Source organism: Wyeomyia smithii, chromosome 3, assembly GCF_029784165.1.
Source record: "Wyeomyia smithii strain HCP4-BCI-WySm-NY-G18 chromosome 3, ASM2978416v1, whole genome shotgun sequence".
In the NCBI taxonomy this organism is placed as follows: domain Eukaryota; kingdom Metazoa; phylum Arthropoda; class Insecta; order Diptera; family Culicidae; genus Wyeomyia; species Wyeomyia smithii.
Window position 1 is genome coordinate 198,944,358 of NC_073696.1, and position 18,652 is coordinate 198,963,009.

Below are 18,652 nucleotides of genomic sequence, written 5' to 3' on the forward strand. Positions count from 1 at the left end.
TGCTACATATCGCCCATATTACACGATTTTTTTGATACGTAGGTTCGAAGATATTCTCATTGACCAACTTACTTCGTAACCAACTAGCCCCGCTCTACCCTACTAACTGTTATTTTTAAGAATCCGGGAAAAAATAAATGTTGCATTGATTTTCACGAAATCACAATTTTCGGCAACACTGTTTTGCCTTCGGCTCATTTTGTTCGCATCATTACAACGAACACTCTGGTATTATAGATTATAGGATGTTTCCATGTGCATCTCTCAGCGGCCATGATGCCCAATGAAATGGACATTTCAATTATAAGTATTTCAATAATAGATGATGATCCGGTTCTACAGATCATCTCTCAGTCGCCAAGCGGACATTGCACAGACGTGGCGCGACGGAAATGTAGTTTAATATTATAGATTCACTGATGGAATGTCCAACTCGAGCATGCCTTCCCGCTGTCATTCATTGGCAGGCAGTCGTTACCATCGCAAGTATCGCTGATTAATAAAAAATCCCATAAATGTTACCATTACCGGAAATATGACTCCTGAGAGTAGATTCAATGTCGGTCGTGTTCCTCCTTCCCTTCAACTTGGCCTGTACAACTGAACTAGTAAAATCAGTGGCCAACCGAGCGATGTCGAGTGATGCTGTCTACGGGGACTGCACACAGCTAAACGGTCCAGCGACATTCGTCAACCAACCGAGATATTTACGAGCTATCTGGTGAATTAATTCTACCCAGGCGACCTGGGCATGAACTTTTCTTCGTTCGGCCAGCTACATTCGGCAATAACAAGGAACGACGAAAATTACTTTCACTCGGTTCGCTTAAAATGGTTATCTTTTTTTTTCGCAATCCGCTTTTAAACAGAACGATATTGCCATTTCAGGAATGTTTTTATTGAAATGGCTATGATACATCGCTGCATCATATGGATGTTAAACGAAATATCTAATGATAAATTCGCTAGGCTGATGACATGGTTGAACGACTTTTGAATTGGAATTTTAGCTCACCTAAACAAATAAAGTTTTTATACATTTTAACTGAGAATATTTTTTATTCTCCTGTAGTTTTTTTTTTGGCAAACCCATACAGATTTTAGGTATCAAATCGGTTGTCGCGTACCATGGCATTTTTTTCTTATAAAATCTTAGTTGACGGCCAAATGCAATATGGCTGCCAAAGTTTTGTTTACTTCAAATAAAAGCCATTCTCGTTTATTGTGAAGTAATGTTTGTGTATATTAAAGCTAATTGCAACCAGTGAACTTACTTTAGCGAGAATTATTAATTAAAAGCAACTGTTAAGAGTATGTGAAATGTTTAGTCGTTCCATTATCTCTGCTTGGGTTAATGGTTTTTACCCTTCCTTTTAAGCTTACTACTCTACTATACTGATGCTCGATTTTCCTGTATCGTCAATTACAATCCACAAGAAAGGCCTTACTAGGTTGGCCTGGCTGTGACTTATTTAGTTCATTCAGAGTGAAGCCAAGTAGTTTCTAGATTTAAAGCTCTTTGACAAAGTCACCGAAAATCGCTGTAATTTAATATTTTACCAATTTTAGTCTTAGCAGTTGTATTTTATAAAGCTTCCATTATTCAATCAGTAGTCAATTTTTTTACATTATTTTATGATACTTTCCTATAGTTCATCTCAGTATTTAAGTAAGCAAAGTTTCGAAAAGCCGACCCGAGTAAAACGTATGCACTTTAGGTCTGTGGTTGGCAGGTCTATTTCTGTTCTCGTCAATATGTATTTGGTTTTCCTCATCAATAGAAAGAGCTTGTTAAACTATACTCGTTTCATCTTCTTTTATCGAAATTAACGAAAGGCAACATACTCCGTTATGGTGGCGTTATGGTAGCTATTACTTATAGTTAGTGTTAGGGGTTACACTCGATTTGGATTAATCAATTTAATGGTGTAAAGCGGTAAATTTCAGTGATAATTGGTCGGCGTGCGACCAGACCGAACCAAGCGCCATTTTTTTGAAAATCGAGTTTTTATCACCAGTGGATGTTAAAATTGATAATCTATCTTTCATGAAAAAACGAAATCATTTGAACAGTTTATAATAGTATTATAACAAAATTTCTCTGCAGCAGCCTGCAGGAAATATACGGGGTGGTTAAACTTTGATCGCCGCTTACTCGAAATAATGTTCTTGGCGCTTGGTTCGGTCTGGTCGCACGCCGACCAATTCTCTCTCAACTCTCTTTTTTAATATTTGATTGGTGACCTTGAAAAGAAGCGTTGATTTTGGGCTAGTTCTCTTGTTATTCTCCGCTTCGCACACACTGCAAGCTAAGACAAAGCGCGACAGCTGGCTTCTTATTTTTCTTTTCGTAACGGCCGTTATCCCCGTCGAAATTTTTTTGAACGTTCCATACCGTTGATGCCAGAATGATTATTTTTAACAACTTCTGCAGGTCAATGAAAATAAAATTAAAATAAAATAAATAAAATAAATAAAATAAAATAAAATTGCAATATATAGGCGAATAATACTCAATTCTTATTTATTATTTTATGTTCAATAAAGCATACTTCTATTATCAAAATTTTTCTTCCTAAGTTTCTTGGTACCCAAATTTTTTCTTTCTAAGTTTCTTGGACTTCAACCGAAATAGTAATAAACGATTAATCAATGCATTTTTAAAGTTATAACAGTGAAATACATTACTCGGTAATATCATGTACCTTGCATACTTTTGCATCATTATTTATGAACAATTATAATAGCTAAGTTGAAAGTAAACGCGAATCGTTCAAATCAAATCCGGACAAAATTACTAAAATGTTCAGGCATTTTTGGCAATCCTCTGCAGTGTTGCGGTTCGCCGGTTGGTCCACGTGGAATCCTGCGATCGAATGAGCCGCCAACTCAGTCTTACTGCGCTGAAAGCAGCTGGTGCTCTGCTAGATCAACAAGGCTTTACATTTTTCAATAGTATGATAGTTACAAAACTCGGTCTTGGGCTGCTCCTCTTCAGTCTCCCCTTACACCCGCTGCTCTGGCATTCTCGTCAACAGCACCGGATGCGTGGTCTACCTCTAAGTTGTCGGCCTCTATCCGGTTCTCTACTAAATATTATCTTTGCAGGTCGCTCATAGACCCTCCGTGCTACGTGGCCATCAGCTTGACAATATTAGCGTAATTGTATACTTCGTACAGCTCGTGAATTATTTGCCTGCGCCACACTCCATTTTCTAGTTTGCCTCCGAGTGTTGATCGCAGGATCCTACGCTCAATGACCCCAAGCACTCGTCGATCGGCCTCCTTTCACATCCACGATTCATGTCCGTAGAGCGCCACCGGGAGGATCGGAGTTCTGTAGAGCACAAATTTCCTATGGATCTGCAGGCTACGGAACCTAAGCTGGCTCAGCCATACAGCACAGCCTTGGGGCTACATTCCGATTCGGAACTTGACCTTCTGTTTGTTATACACAGACTTCGCAGCCAACTGTTCAGTGTACAGGACAATTGCGGGGCTAGCGCTACGATCCTACTGACACTAACAGTCTCTCCCGAGCCGAGACTCGAACCTACGACGACTGGCTTGTTAGGCCAGCATCGTACCTAAGCTGGCTACGCAATCCATAATAAGCCCTATTCGCTGCCGCAATCCATCTCTTCACTTCGCGGCTCACCTCGTTGTCACATGTCACAAGAGTATCAAGATAAACAAATTCGTCGACCACTTCGAAAGTATCCCCATCCATCTTCACCGCAACACCAACACCTACGGGCACCTACGGGAACTACCACGCTCTCTGCCAGCCACCATGTACTTTGTTTTGGCAATGTTTATGGTGAGTCCCATACTCGCAGCTTCCCTTTTAAGAGCCGTAAAGGCCTTCTCAACAGCTCTACGGTTAGCACGAATGATATCAAAGTCGTCCGCGAGGCTCAGAACCATGTTAGACTTCGTGCCGCTCCTCTGCACACCTACCCTTGGTATTGCACCTTCTAAAGCCATGTTGAACGGCAAGTTTGAGAGCCCGTCACCTTGCTTCAGACCATCTAACGTCACAAACGCGTCCGGAAATGTGCCCACTGTCCTGACGCTTGATGTGAAACCGTCTAGCGTCTTACGTAACAGTTTAATTAGTTTTGTTTGTGTTTGGTTCAAGCATAATTTGCCACAGCTCGTTGCATTTAACTGTATCGTACCCCGCCTTGAAGTCTATAAACAGATGATGTGTCTGCGAGTTGTGTGCTCGAAACCTGTCAAGGATCTGTCTCAAGATGAACATCTGGTTCGTTGTAGATCGTTGCGCTCGATAACCGCTTCCTGCAACAGTCTCAGTCGCTGGAACAAGATACAGGAGAGAATTTTATAAGCGGAATTGAGGGGAGTTCTGCGTCGATAATTACTACAGTAAAGTCTATGTTCCTTCCTGCAGATAGGGCATATGAGTCCTTCCAACCAGTCCGTAGGTAGTTGTTCCTCAGATAATCTGATCAGGATAATCTGATGAATTGCACTACACAACCCGCTCGCTCCTGACTTCGGAAATTTCGGCTGGTGAGACGTTCTTCCCAGCGGCTTTGTAGTTTTTCAGCTCTGTGCAAGTATTCTTCACCTCTTTCATTGTTGGTGGGTCCACAGCTTGTCCGGTCTCCCCAATTTCTATCCTGTTCCCTGCGACGACTCTTTTACCTTGTTTACCGTTCAACACCACTTCAAAATGTTGCTTCCAACGCCTGGCCACCTGCAATTTATCGGTAATCAGGTTATCCTCCCTGTACACATGGCAGGTACTGGCACGGTCCGGATCCTGACTCCGTTAATCGTTCTGTGTTGTCCCTGGTGAAGCAATTCTTCGCCTCCGCGAGGACACGATGGTAGTGCTCACGTTTTTTACGGCGGTGAAGCCTCTTTTTGGCAGCTCTTACCTCCCGCTATTTCTCCCGCATCTGACGCGTCCCACGATTAGCTGCTACTAACGTGTTGGCGACTGGTGTAGGCCCGGTTCTTCTCTTCCGTCACCTCTAGACACTCAGCGTGGTTCCCGTTGTCATGCTTATCACTTCTCGCGCTGTTTTGCTGACCACACCGTGGATCCCCTCCCCCTAGGTAATAATAAATAATGTTCGATATGACTCCCCTCCCCCCACAGTCAACCTTTACCACAATAGAACATTGTACGATGACAACACAAAAAAGAAAAAACAGATTTAACAGTTCAGGAAGGTTTGTTCACATAGACTTGTAAAGTTTTTCGATCAGATTTCGGATTTCTTCAGCAAAGTGCTTTTTGTTGTCCGATAGTAAAGAATTCGCGTAGGCGGAAAGCTGTCCGATCTTTTTCGTATCCATCACTAAACGAAAAAAGCAAAAAAAAAACTTACACCTTGTAAACAAACCTCCCGAGCTGTCAAAATAGTGAGGTTATTTGTATTGTTTATACCTAGGACAGAACTTGACAATCGATGTCCGTTATATGGAACCAGTTGCTACCAGGATGCTGATTGGCTGAATCTGACATTTGACCGTTACGTAAAAAAAACAACCAGGTTACTTTCTAATTGTAACGCAGTGTTGTTGGAAACTCATAACTTAGCTGTTGTAAATGTTCATTGTCCATAAGAGATGTTGTAAGACTATGTAAGCGTATTAGTGGGTCATTCGTAAGCTTTTGTATAGTGCGGTCGGTGAAGTTTATTCGTAATTATGTGAGAGATTAGGTTTTTTTTTTCTAAAATCAAATGCAAAGCAGTTTTTTTTTTGAGAAAACGAAGAGCAGAAATCCAGAGTTTCTGAATATGTTCAATCTGGCAACAACGATGCGGAACGTTTTAAAACATTTCAACAGGAATAGTGACCGATACGAAAAGAAAAATAAGAAGCCTGTTGTTGCGTATTGTCTTATGTTTATACATGCTCAGTTCAGTTCAAAATGGCGTCGGAACAAGAAGCATTGCGCGAGCGCTTTGTACGGTTCTAACTGCACTGAACAAAATTCTTGACAAACAATTCAAGGTAAACCATTTCAAAAGCAAAATTCTTCTGGTTTCGACTGTGCATATTTTTTGCAAACCTTAACAGTATTTCTTCGGAAGACCGGCCAAAGTGATGGAAAAAAATGACCTCGTTCTTCTTGTCTAAATCATAGTTCAAGCACATCGGTTTGACAATCAGTCAAGAAGGGTATCAGAACGAATGATCGGAAAAAAATTGATTTTATTTCTTCAAGAACACCATGCCGATAAAATGTATGTGTTTTTGGCTAGCTAAAGCACCATAAAATTCTGCCAAAACACAAACTTTCTTAAACAACCACTCAAACCCATTTGTACCCAATAAGCAACCCAACGAATCTGTCTCAATGTTGCCTAATTGATGATTTCTTTGGGATTTTGAGTTCCTTGGTGTTCGAAAATAACTGGAGAGCAACGAACGACAAATAGTTGATTTGTATAATCAAGAGACGTATTCAAAGAGCCAACGTGAAAGTCATTCACTGCTCCGGAATGGCGAATTCGGACTATTTTTTATATATCTCTACCAATAGACATTATTAAACTAGCCCAAATGGTTATTAAAATATAAAACATTGCGAAACAGAGACACAAATTTTGTACGTAGGACTCGATGCGATAAATGAAAGTCAAAAGCAGATGACACACGGTTGAAGGCACGTTGAGTACCAATGATGCACGTTGAATACCTCTGTTTGCACTGTAGTTGATGCGACGAAAAGGCAGTTGAAACGCAGATGACCTCCTCCTGGATGGCGCGTTTAGGTTGATCAGGCGAAGAATAGCCGGACAATTCATCCGTGAAGTTAAAACATCCGAGACTACCATGGCGCGCGCTGTTTCTCGGCGAAGCTGAAGAGTATCGAGCTGGAGAAGCTGGCAGCGATCCTCGTATCGGGTGTTACGCATGGGTTACCGCCAGGGAAGCATTCTAAGAGCGTAACGTACGAACCGGCGCACAGTGGGGCCGTTTCGAAAAAAGACGGTCAAAAGTCTTTTCTCACTTTTACTTACATTTTAGGGGTTTGGTGTCTTCGGAAGAATTGTTCAGAATACTGATTATAATTATCTGACATTTTCATTTAATTGCTTATTAAGCTAGTATCGCACTTGGAAAAATTAACTTTTTTATTTTACGAGATATTCAATTTTGATCTTCGGCCAAGTTGTAGAGCTATCGATTTCATGAAACTTTGCCGAAGACACAAAATTCCTCCCACTGTGCGGCGCTGGATGCATTATTGTAGTGAGGAATCCAGACAGTGGAACAGAATTCCAATGAGGACCGAACAAGCGAGCAATAGAGTGTTGTTATACGTTGTATATTACTAAAATCCCGTGTCATGCGACAAATAATTCCCAGTCGTCTAGCGGCTTTGGCAACAGTAAACGATATATGTTGCTAGAATGTCAGTTTGGTATCGAGAAAAACTCCAAGATCCTTGACGTGATTGATTCGCTGCATTGAAGACCCATCTAACATGTAATTGAAGTGTAGCGGGCGGTGTTTCCAAGTGAACGTTGTTACTGAAAATTTCTTAGGGCTGAGTACCATGCAGTTTAACGTGCACCAACGTGCGAATAAGTTCAGCTGTTGTTGGAGATAAGTGGCGTATTGGACGTTTTCGATTTCGTTAAATAGCGTCAAATCGTCAGCGAACGCAAGACGAGGAAATTTTGACGAGTGGATGTACAACATTGAAATACAACAGGAACACCAATGGGCCAAGATGACTACCTTGGGCAATTCCGGAAGTAGCGACAAATGGCTCGGAAATTTCGTCGCCGATATTCACTCCCGCTTTTCTCAAAAAACGGAAAGCTGATTTATGTACCTTTCTCCAATGTTAATTTTTTTTCGTCTATAATGAGTACATCCTAATGAGAAATAAATTAATTTGCTTCTTTTCTTTTTTTGACAGCAGTAGGAAATAAATCCAAAATTTTAGTTTTCACCCGTTACGTGCGTTATGTCAGTGGTTTTGTGCTTTCTGTCGGAATTTCATACATGAATTTAGTTCTAAAGCGTCTCGTAAAATGGGCTATTGTTATATCGCTAAGCAACAGGAATTAAAATACATTCCGAAGGATATAGCCCATTTATCAAGTTTCCCGACATCGCATTCAATCAGATTGTCCTAGTCTCAAGATGTTTCTAGATTGTGCTTTTGTGTGCTGCTTTGCGACTGTGCCTTTGCTGGATGCGGCCACCAGCGATGCTGCAGGTATATCCGCAAGAAAGAGGAATGATGCTAGATAGTGGACCGTATTCAGTAGTTGGAAGTAATTCGGTTTACATTATCGGACGATGAAGTTCAATTTTTGGCTGAATGTAGAATTTGTTTGGATCGTGATTGAAACGAACTCTAAGATGAATGAACGTTACAACGTACATGCAAAACCTTTTTTTTTCGTGGGACTTGAAAACAATGATTTTCTAGCAGCCATTCAGAAAATATATCTTATGTTGAAGTAACATTTTTTTCAGGCGGCAAAATATTTTATGCAAAACAACGCGGGTTGTCAAGATATTTCAGCATGCGTCTTCTTACCTAATTCGATTGATCTGCGAAGCAGAAATGCTTCGAAGTTTGCCGACATTTCGGACGTAAAATTCCAGTTGACTTCCAACAATTCTATTATTTCTCTTTTGTGGATTGCATCATTGTTAGGTTCATACGAACGTGTCTATTGTGAAGGAAATCCTCCTTTTTCCGTACGTAACCGTCTCCTTCTTCCGAAAGTGAACGAGCTGTCTTTAATATGAGCATAGCGATGATACTGGATCCCTAGTTTATGATCCACATGGAAATTTCCTTTCCATTCCTTGCGTATTTTTTCGTATAATCCGTTTGTCGAACGACTAGTTGACATGCTGATCTCTGCGCATGTGTAAGTGCACCAATTCGTGCCTTGTGTTTCAACTAAACCCCATAATTGGCACCAACTGCTTATTTCGACAGATCGTCATTCACTGCCCTGAAACCGGGAGGACAAGCAGGAAATCCAACACCCGACCGTAAGGGGCAGGGGTTCTACCCGTTCAAGCAACCTCCGTCGTCCTCGTTCCTTACCGACTCGCCAATTTTCGGACCGTCCGGCTTTTGCTGGAATGCACCCAACGACGATACCGAAACCCTCAGCGGGCGACGTGATTGGAATAGGAAATGTGATACGGTTTTGAATAATGGGGAAATGATACTTCCAGTGTCGGCACTTTGGGGGTTTCTTTCCGGTTGCACCTCCCCTTATCACCGATCCCTACCGCCGCGGTCAATACACAGAGACACTGGCTGGTTAGTTTATTAATGATGCTATCGATGGGTAATACAATTGTCGACTCAACTACAAGCGGGGGAAGAGAATATTGTGGAATGGTCTTTGTTGTTGGGGAATTTCTGTAAACCTTTAAATGAAACAATTACTCTCTCAAAATAACCTCAAATTCTGAGCAGCTTGTATCAAAACTGTGAGTGTAGCATTAAAAATAATAGTTTGGGACTAGTAAGATAACATTTTACCGGAATGAAATCAAAATGGTGAATCGTGAGCAGGGTTTTTCATCAGTTTCCGGCAACCTAGGCATTTATTCTGTTTTAAATTGCTACCCTCCTTTATTGCGGTTCTACGCACAGATGTGTGTAGAGAGTAAGGTACGTCTGACGATTTTTTCAGACAGGGATTTTTTATCGAAGGAACTCTTCGATAAAAATCTTCAATTTGTTTATAGTAAAGATAAAGAGCATATACGCTTGCCAAAAATGCGGGTGCCACAGTACCCTGCTCCATATTATATTTTAATTTATTACACCACATAAATTTATTATAAATTTTCATAGTTCTCGTTGAGCAGAATAACTCGGTCGCAGTCTATAACGCAAAAGTAGCAGTACTACCAGTTGCACAGAGTCTGTGGCTTGTTTAGGCTTCAGGTAGAATATTTTAAACAAACTTTTATTGTGGCCAGCAGAATCTCTTCTTTCGTGCTTTCCACCGTAACACCGTAACACCGACCGCCAACGAAAAGCAATTGCGATGAAGGCTATTTATATATTCATTAAAGCGCACGACCTACACAACTCACTTCAACAATATTCCTATTAGCATTCCACGGCGTTAACAAGCGAGATCTCCCTCAGGTTATTTTACATTTTCTTAACATTTTTCCTCCATTATTGCAAACACTTCACCACTGGGATGTACTGGAGTCCGATTGTTGACTTTTTCACAATTAAAAAGTAGGTACAAACGAGTGACGGTTTGCTATCCAAATTAAGACACGCCCGAGCCAATTCTGTATTCAGGATACACGGGAAGATAAGTGTTGCTTCTGAGAAAAGTGACTTTTCGCGGGATTAGTTTGCATGTTTCCAACACACTGTGGTAGCACGACTTCCTGGCTGCCTAATTAAGAATTCATTTTGAGCCGGAAGAGTAGGTGTGGGTTCTGAAGAAAGTTCGAAACAGAGGACGAATGAATATAGACATTTCAATTCATTAGCTAGGACGTGGAACAGAGGAAGTATTTAATTTATACTTGTAGAGAAATGCGCAGCCAGTTATGATAATCAGTGGAACCCTCTTTTGCCTACATAGTTACGTCACGTGTTTTGATACACTGAATTTAATTTAGCTAGAATAGGTAGAAAAGTAGGTTTTCCTTGATAAGAACTACGATAAGCAAACAACAGGTCATGAAAACCGTATCATAACATTCTACACAACCTTTCGCTGTGTCTTAGCCGGACGAATTCAAAACAGTAAAATTCTCTTGACTTTAAACGCAATAAGTAAGCAAGCGAAACTTTACGATGAATGTTTAAAGTGGAAAAACTGTATCTACTAATGGATTATTACTTCGGTAAAATAAATAAACTTCAAATGATAACACTGAATATGATTAGTTTTTCGGATCTATTACTGCATAAGCTTTTACTGCACTTTCAATTGGAAATATCTTTCGTATGTGACATCAACAGAACTTTTCTTCGGGGGGTATAAGTTCTGTGGGGGGACTTTTCTCAACAAACTGCTCTCTGTTTACTAACTTTCTACTGCCTTGAAGCTGACTCGGTTGCAGTTGTAGTTTTTTTTTCGATAAAAGTTTGTTCCAGTTTTCAGTGAAACACTGACAACGATAACAGCAGAAGCGTCCGACCGCTCAAAGCGTCAGTAACAAAGTCTCCCATTCAACATTTTCCCGTGGAAGGACATTGACAACTGCTTCTGCTGTGCAAAGTTTGCATCTATTTTCCGATTGAAATTTGAAGTTACCTCGATTGTATATGATGGCATTAGTTTTTGTCGTTTATTTCTAAGGTAGATTTTACGAGTTACTAATGAACACAGAACATGAAAATGTTCTACCGAATATTTTAAAATACGCCATTCGTCTGACTAACGAAATAAAAGATAACTGGTACGCAGACTTTTTATATAGATGATAACCATTCGAGTGTTTTTATTTCCGAACAGACAACAGGCATTTTCAATAAAATCATCGTCGGATTATAACAGTACTATGGAACTCCAGTTCTATCTGATGCAGTCTCCGCACCGCGTTTCCTATATCGACAGCAGCGCCTTCGTATGTACATGTGTCAGATTGGGAACCCGTAACAATGAATTAGGTTGTATAACAGCGTTCTCTCTAGGTTCGGGAATAGTTCTGAATGTTTTAGGTCGGAAATTATTTTCTGAATGCATGAATATTAACAATGCGATTGGTAATGTTCAGTGGTTATTGCGTTGTAACCGTTCGCTGTAATGTGGCTCAATCAATCAACAGAATAAAATGAAAGTGAAAACGCGCCGATTGAAATTAATAAAAGAATTACAAAATCTTTTAAAATCAATATGTCAATGCTAGAAAGGTTCGCGTCTCACAATCCATAGTGATTTGCTACCATATTTTTCGCAATAACCCCCAATGAGGGCCGGATTTAGGTAGTGGGAGGCCCGGGGCAGTAATTTTCGTGGGGCCCTCTATTCTTATAAACAAATGACCAAAAAAATGACTTACCGCTTTTCTGGAAAGTGTAACGAGCAAAAAAGTCATCATTCTGTCTTCACGTCTGGCCCAGGACTCGGGGGGCCTCTTGTGTCGGAAGGCCCGGGGCATTTGCCCCCTTCGCCCCCCCCCCCCCTCCCTTAAACCCGGGCCTGTCCCCAATTTATATTGCTAGTGCAAGTGGAACCAATTTTAGACCTGGGAAGTGCACATCATTTCACAGACGCGTCATGAGTTATATGCTGATGACTACCATAGCAACAACAACAACACCCGGCTCGCTTCGCATTGATGAAGATGGAAAGCGATAAATTTGAATTGATTTGCACACGCCTCTCCTTTCCGGCGCTACCTAGCTTCGCCGGCCCTAGTGAAAGTCACCATAAAAACGTCGAACCAATCTAAGCAAATTAAGCCGATGAGTGTTTTGCATCCTGCCTCCAATAACTTTTTTTTGCTACTTGAATCAATCCTAGTTTTCCGCAGCTGGATTGACGGGTTTTCTCAGTTTATTCTTGACCGCGGGTTCGTAAGCATCTGATTGCATTCGTCGCGAGTATCGCTGTTACGTATAGGTACAGTATTGATGAAAGATGGAAAAGTGCTTCGTGAACGCAGTGAAAAAGTTTGAAGTCGCAGTAGAAGAACGATTGACGGCGGTAGTGATTGATTGGTTTTTTGACGATGTGTAATATATTCTCCAGACCGAGCTTGTAGCAACCCTGCTCCGAAGAGATATGTAGAATGTGTTGCGATTGACGGCATCCTTTTGTGTAACTTTAAGAAGACATACAAACAAGGCGAAAGATCTGTCAAACATTTTGTGTGTTTGGATTTGTATCGTTACGGTTAAATTCAATATAAATTATACGTCGATTCCACGATGCGATCAGAAGCAAAAAATACTGGAATTCAGTATTTGGAAAATTATTCCAAAAAGTGACTAGTAGCTATAACATAGCACTAGAGAGTTTTTGCCAAAAACTACTTGTGTAGACAATATTCAGTTATATTTTTCTCCTAGAATATTGGGTAAATCTTATAGCAAATTTCTTTATTCCACTGTGTGCGGGCAAAACTGTCGAGGAATAATGAAACGTCATCGCCATTTAAGACGCAAGTAAGAAAGAGGTGCCAGATGATTGTTTACGAACATAGCACGTGCGGTGGTGGGTTGAAGCCGACAAATTTTACAGTGCGCTTCGGGCAGCACGGCAGGTCAAAACTGGGTCAAAATCGAGCGAATAAAGAAGAGGTTTGACAGCAGTTAGTGCGCTCCCAGGTCAAAACGAGGTGCGCTGGTGGAATAAAGAAACTCGCTATTAATCTTATGAGAAGTTGATCGATTAATCGATTTGCTCCCCAGGCTATCCGTGGTAGATATCCTTCCGCTTTTCCATTATTTTGATTCTATGCTTATATCTAGCAATCGGATACAAATCTCCCTGCTTTATATGCATGTTTATTTTCAAGAGTACTGTAGTGCCCAGGAACCTCTTACATATTTGCTGAGTTCTCTGGCGTAATTGCTATAGTCATAGACAGATTTTGAAGTGCACCTGGGGACATTTATATCTCAGACTAGCAGACATGACTCTTTGAACAAAATTAAAATCATCGTTCGAATGAAACCAGTACCTCATGTTAGTAACACTAGCACCATCTGCTGCGGTGTTCGCATTGCGTTTCGCGTTTCGACATCAGCGCTAGTGTACCTGCATATGTCAAATTGGGAACCTTAAAATATGCCCCAAGTAGTGTTGTCGCGCAATTAGAATGGAAATTCGAAATGATCATTTTTTGTGGTGATGGAACTAGCTACTAGTGTTACGTCTGATAATCTGCGTTTATACGTTTTAACAGGTGCTTAGTTGTTTGAGAAAATGCCGATGCAACTGTGTCAATATTTTCTATTATGTTAAATGTATACTCTGTAGTTGCAGCTACATTTCTATGATATCTGGTGTGTGTTTGTGTACTTTATAAGAACTTTTAAGTAAGATGGGTAAAAAAAATTCTTCGATAGTTCGTTCAGTAACAAATATTCTGGAACACGTTGCAATTTGTGACAGGCTTTTATGATGAATTCAATTCGATGTTTGATTTGCCTGTTTAATAATAAATAACAGTGGTTAAAATAAATATATTGGTGAACCCAGGCCAAGGTTCCAAAGGGGGCAACGTAGGCAAATGCCCCGGGCCTCCTCTAGTGAAGGTACAAACAAAAAACTTGCTTTCGTTCAAGTTCTACACTCAAAATATTTTTCACGTTATAATTACCGGAAAAGTTATGTGAATATTTTCCACTGTCATTTTCACGTAAACTTTACGTGATTGTCATTTGAGTTCATCATAAACTGGCGATATGATTTATCCTGTGAATCTTGTTCAGCAAACATATGCATTTCATGTGAGTTTCACGTAGAAATCAACTACCGGTAAAGTGGAAAGCATTTGATTGTCTGATAGCTACCACGTTTTATACAACGTATAGTTTTTAATTGTGGATTCCCAAATTTTTGAGAGACTGGAAATAGTTTTTAGAAATTATCCAAATATGTTGCTTGATAAGTCGCACGGGCATGCAAACTCGCCAATTCGTAAACGAATTGACATACAAAATGACTAAATGATATTGCGATATTTGCCGGCGATAATTACTGTTAGCTGCAACTGTTTATATTCAGGTAATTTCTTGCCATTTGAACTAAATCTCTGTAAAATCTGTAAGCTCAGGACTCGATGTCGGATTCTAATGGTTTTTTGAAGCTCACCTATTGGCAAGTCATCAAAAAAATCGAGAAATTCAAAGACTGAATCAGGCAACATTCTGATTTCTGTGGATTTTCGCACGGAGAGTTCACACGATACTTCATTCTGTTTGACGTTGCCAAGTTGACGTAGATGCTACGTGATAAAACATAGTATGCATGTGATTTTCACGTAGATGTTATGTTTGTCACATAATTCATGCAAAATGAAAGAAAACGAACAAGTATAGGAAATTTCACGTAACAATAACGTGAAAAATATTTTGAGTGTATTGCAACGGTTCTCAACCTTTTTTTGTCCGCGTACCCCTTGGCGATATTTTTCATATTTCCCTGGCTTGGAATATTCTCGCAGAGTGGGATAGAGTAGCGAAAGATCATGTTGTGGTAGTTCAGATTTCAAAATGTTTGATTGTTGTAGTCATATTTTAAGAGCAAGATTGAACAACAAATGAAGTATTATAAAGAAAAGTTGCTTTGTCCGCCATTACTGATTTTGCTTCGCGTACCGCCTGAAGGTTTCCGGTTACCCTCAGGGGTATGGTTGAGGTTGAGAACCGCTGTTCTATTTCACTAACAATAATAATCTGTGATTGCATGAGAACAGTTAGCAGAATTACAGGGTGCGCCATAATTATTGCAACGAAAATGCAAAGTCGGGTTGCAGGTCGATATTTGTTGTGCCCCGGAAACGAATAACGATCAAAACTGAACCTTCAAGACGGTGCCCCGGCTTACACAAAGGGGACCATTCAACAGCAAAGGCTTACTTACCTTATCAGTCAGCTCCAGGCCGAAGTGTCCTTTGCTGTTCGAAGAAGTCGTCTCCATTCAACTCGGTTCATGGCTGCAGCTCGCCAGCCATGTCGTCTGCGGAGGCCCCGCAGGTCGTCTTCCACTTGATCGAGCCACCTTGCTCGCTGCGCGCCCCGTCGCCTTGTTCCAGTCGGGTTGTTATCAAGAACCATTTTCACCGGGTTGTCGTCCGACATCCTAACGATGCAACTCGTAGTTCATCCGCCTCCGCCATGATCCATCTTCCATCTGCACTCCACCACAGATGGTACGCAACACCTTTCGTTCAAAAACCCCAAGGGCGCGTTGGTCCTCCACGAGCATAGTCCAGGTTTCGTGGCCGTAAAGGACTACAGGTCTGATCAGTGTATTGTAGATGGTTAACTTCGTGCAGCGGCGGATTTTATTCGAGCGAAGCGTCCTCCGGAGTCCAAAGTAGGCACGTTTTCTTGCCATAAGGCGTCGACGAATTTCTCTGCTGGTGTCGTTGTCAGCAGTCACCAGTGAGCTCAGGTACACGAACTCGTCTACCACCTCGATTTCATCACCGCTAATATGAATTCGTGGCGGGAGGTTGACGCTGTCTTCTCTGGAACCTCTTCCTCTCATGTACTTGGTCTTAAAAGTGCTTTTTGTTGTCCGATAGTAAAGAATTCGCGTAGGCGGAAAGCTGTCCGATCTTTTTCGTATCCATCACTAAACGAAAAAAGCAAAAAAAAAACTTACACCTTGTAAACAAACCTCCCGAGCTGTCAAAATAGTGAGGTTATTTGTATTGTTTATACCTAGGACAGAACTTGACAATCGATGTCCGTTATATGGAACCAGTTGCTACCAGGATGCTGATTGGCTGAATCTGACATTTGACCGTTACGTAAAAAAAACAACCAGGTTACTTTCTAATTGTAACGCAGTGTTGTTGGAAACTCATAACTTAGCTGTTGTAAATGTTCATTGTCCATAAGAGATGTTGTAAGACTATGTAAGCGTATTAGTGGGTCATTCGTAAGCTTTTGTATAGTGCGGTCGGTGAAGTTTATTCGTAATTATGTGAGAGATTAGGTTTTTTTTTTCTAAAATCAAATGCAAAGCAGTTTTTTTTTTGAGAAAACGAAGAGCAGAAATCCAGAGTTTCTGAATATGTTCAATCTGGCAACAACGATGCGGAACGTTTTAAAACATTTCAACAGGAATAGTGACCGATACGAAAAGAAAAATAAGAAGCCTGTTGTTGCGTATTGTCTTATGTTTATACATGCTCAGTTCAGTTCAAAATGGCGTCGGAACAAGAAGCATTGCGCGAGCGCTTTGTACGGTTCTAACTGCACTGAACAAAATTCTTGACAAACAATTCAAGGTAAACCATTTCAAAAGCAAAATTCTTCTGGTTTCGACTGTGCATATTTTTTGCAAACCTTAACAGTATTTCTTCGGAAGACCGGCCAAAGTGATGGAAAAAAATGACCTCGTTCTTCTTGTCTAAATCATAGTTCAAGCACATCGGTTTGACAATCAGTCAAGAAGGGTATCAGAACGAATGATCGGAAAAAAATTGATTTTATTTCTTCAAGAACACCATGCCGATAAAATGTATGTGTTTTTGGCTAGCTAAAGCACCATAAAATTCTGCCAAAACACAAACTTTCTTAAACAACCACTCAAACCCATTTGTACCCAATAAGCAACCCAACGAATCTGTCTCAATGTTGCCTAATTGATGATTTCTTTGGGATTTTGAGTTCCTTGGTGTTCGAAAATAACTGGAGAGCAACGAACGACAAATAGTTGATTTGTATAATCAAGAGACGTATTCAAAGAGCCAACGTGAAAGTCATTCACTGCTCCGGAATGGCGAATTCGGACTATTTTTTATATATCTCTACCAATAGACATTATTAAACTAGCCCAAATGGTTATTAAAATATAAAACATTGCGAAACAGAGACACAAATTTTGTACGTAGGACTCGATGCGATAAATGAAAGTCAAAAGCAGATGACACACGGTTGAAGGCACGTTGAGTACCAATGATGCACGTTGAATACCTCTGTTTGCACTGTAGTTGATGCGACGAAAAGGCAGTTGAAACGCAGATGACCTCCTCCTGGATGGCGCGTTTAGGTTGATCAGGCGAAGAATAGCCGGACAATTCATCCGTGAAGTTAAAACATCCGAGACTACCATGGCGCGCGCTGTTTCTCGGCGAAGCTGAAGAGTATCGAGCTGGAGAAGCTGGCAGCGATCCTCGTATCGGGTGTTACGCATGGGTTACCGCCAGGGAAGCATTCTAAGAGCGTAACGTACGAACCGGCGCACAGTGGGGCCGTTTCGAAAAAAGACGGTCAAAAGTCTTTTCTCACTTTTACTTACATTTTAGGGGTTTGGTGTCTTCGGAAGAATTGTTCAGAATACTGATTATAATTATCTGACATTTTCATTTAATTGCTTATTAAGCTAGTATCGCACTTGGAAAAATTAACTTTTTTATTTTACGAGATATTCAATTTTGATCTTCGGCCAAGTTGTAGAGCTATCGATTTCATGAAACTTTGCCGAAGACACAAAATTCCTCCCACTGTGCGGCGCTGGATGCATTATTGTAGTGAGGAATCCATACAGTGGAACAGAATTCCAATGAGGACCGAACAAGCGAGCAATAGAGTGTTGTTATACGTTGTATATTACTAAAATCCCGTGTCATGCGACAAATAATTCCCAGTCGTCTAGCGGCTTTGGCAACAGTAAACGATATATGTTGCTAGAATGTCAGTTTGGTATCGAGAAAAACTCCAAGATCCTTGACGTGATTGATTCGCTGCATTGAAGACCCATCTAACATGTAATTGAAGTGTAGCGGGCGGTGTTTCCAAGTGAACGTTGTTACTGAAAATTTCTTAGGGCTGAGTACCATGCAGTTTAACGTGCACCAACGTGCGAATAAGTTCAGCTGTTGTTGGAGATAAGTGGCGTATTGGACGTTTTCGATTTCGTTAAATAGCGTCAAATCGTCAGCGAACGCAAGACGAGGAAATTTTGACGAGTGGATGTACAACATTGAAATACAACAGGAACACCAATGGGCC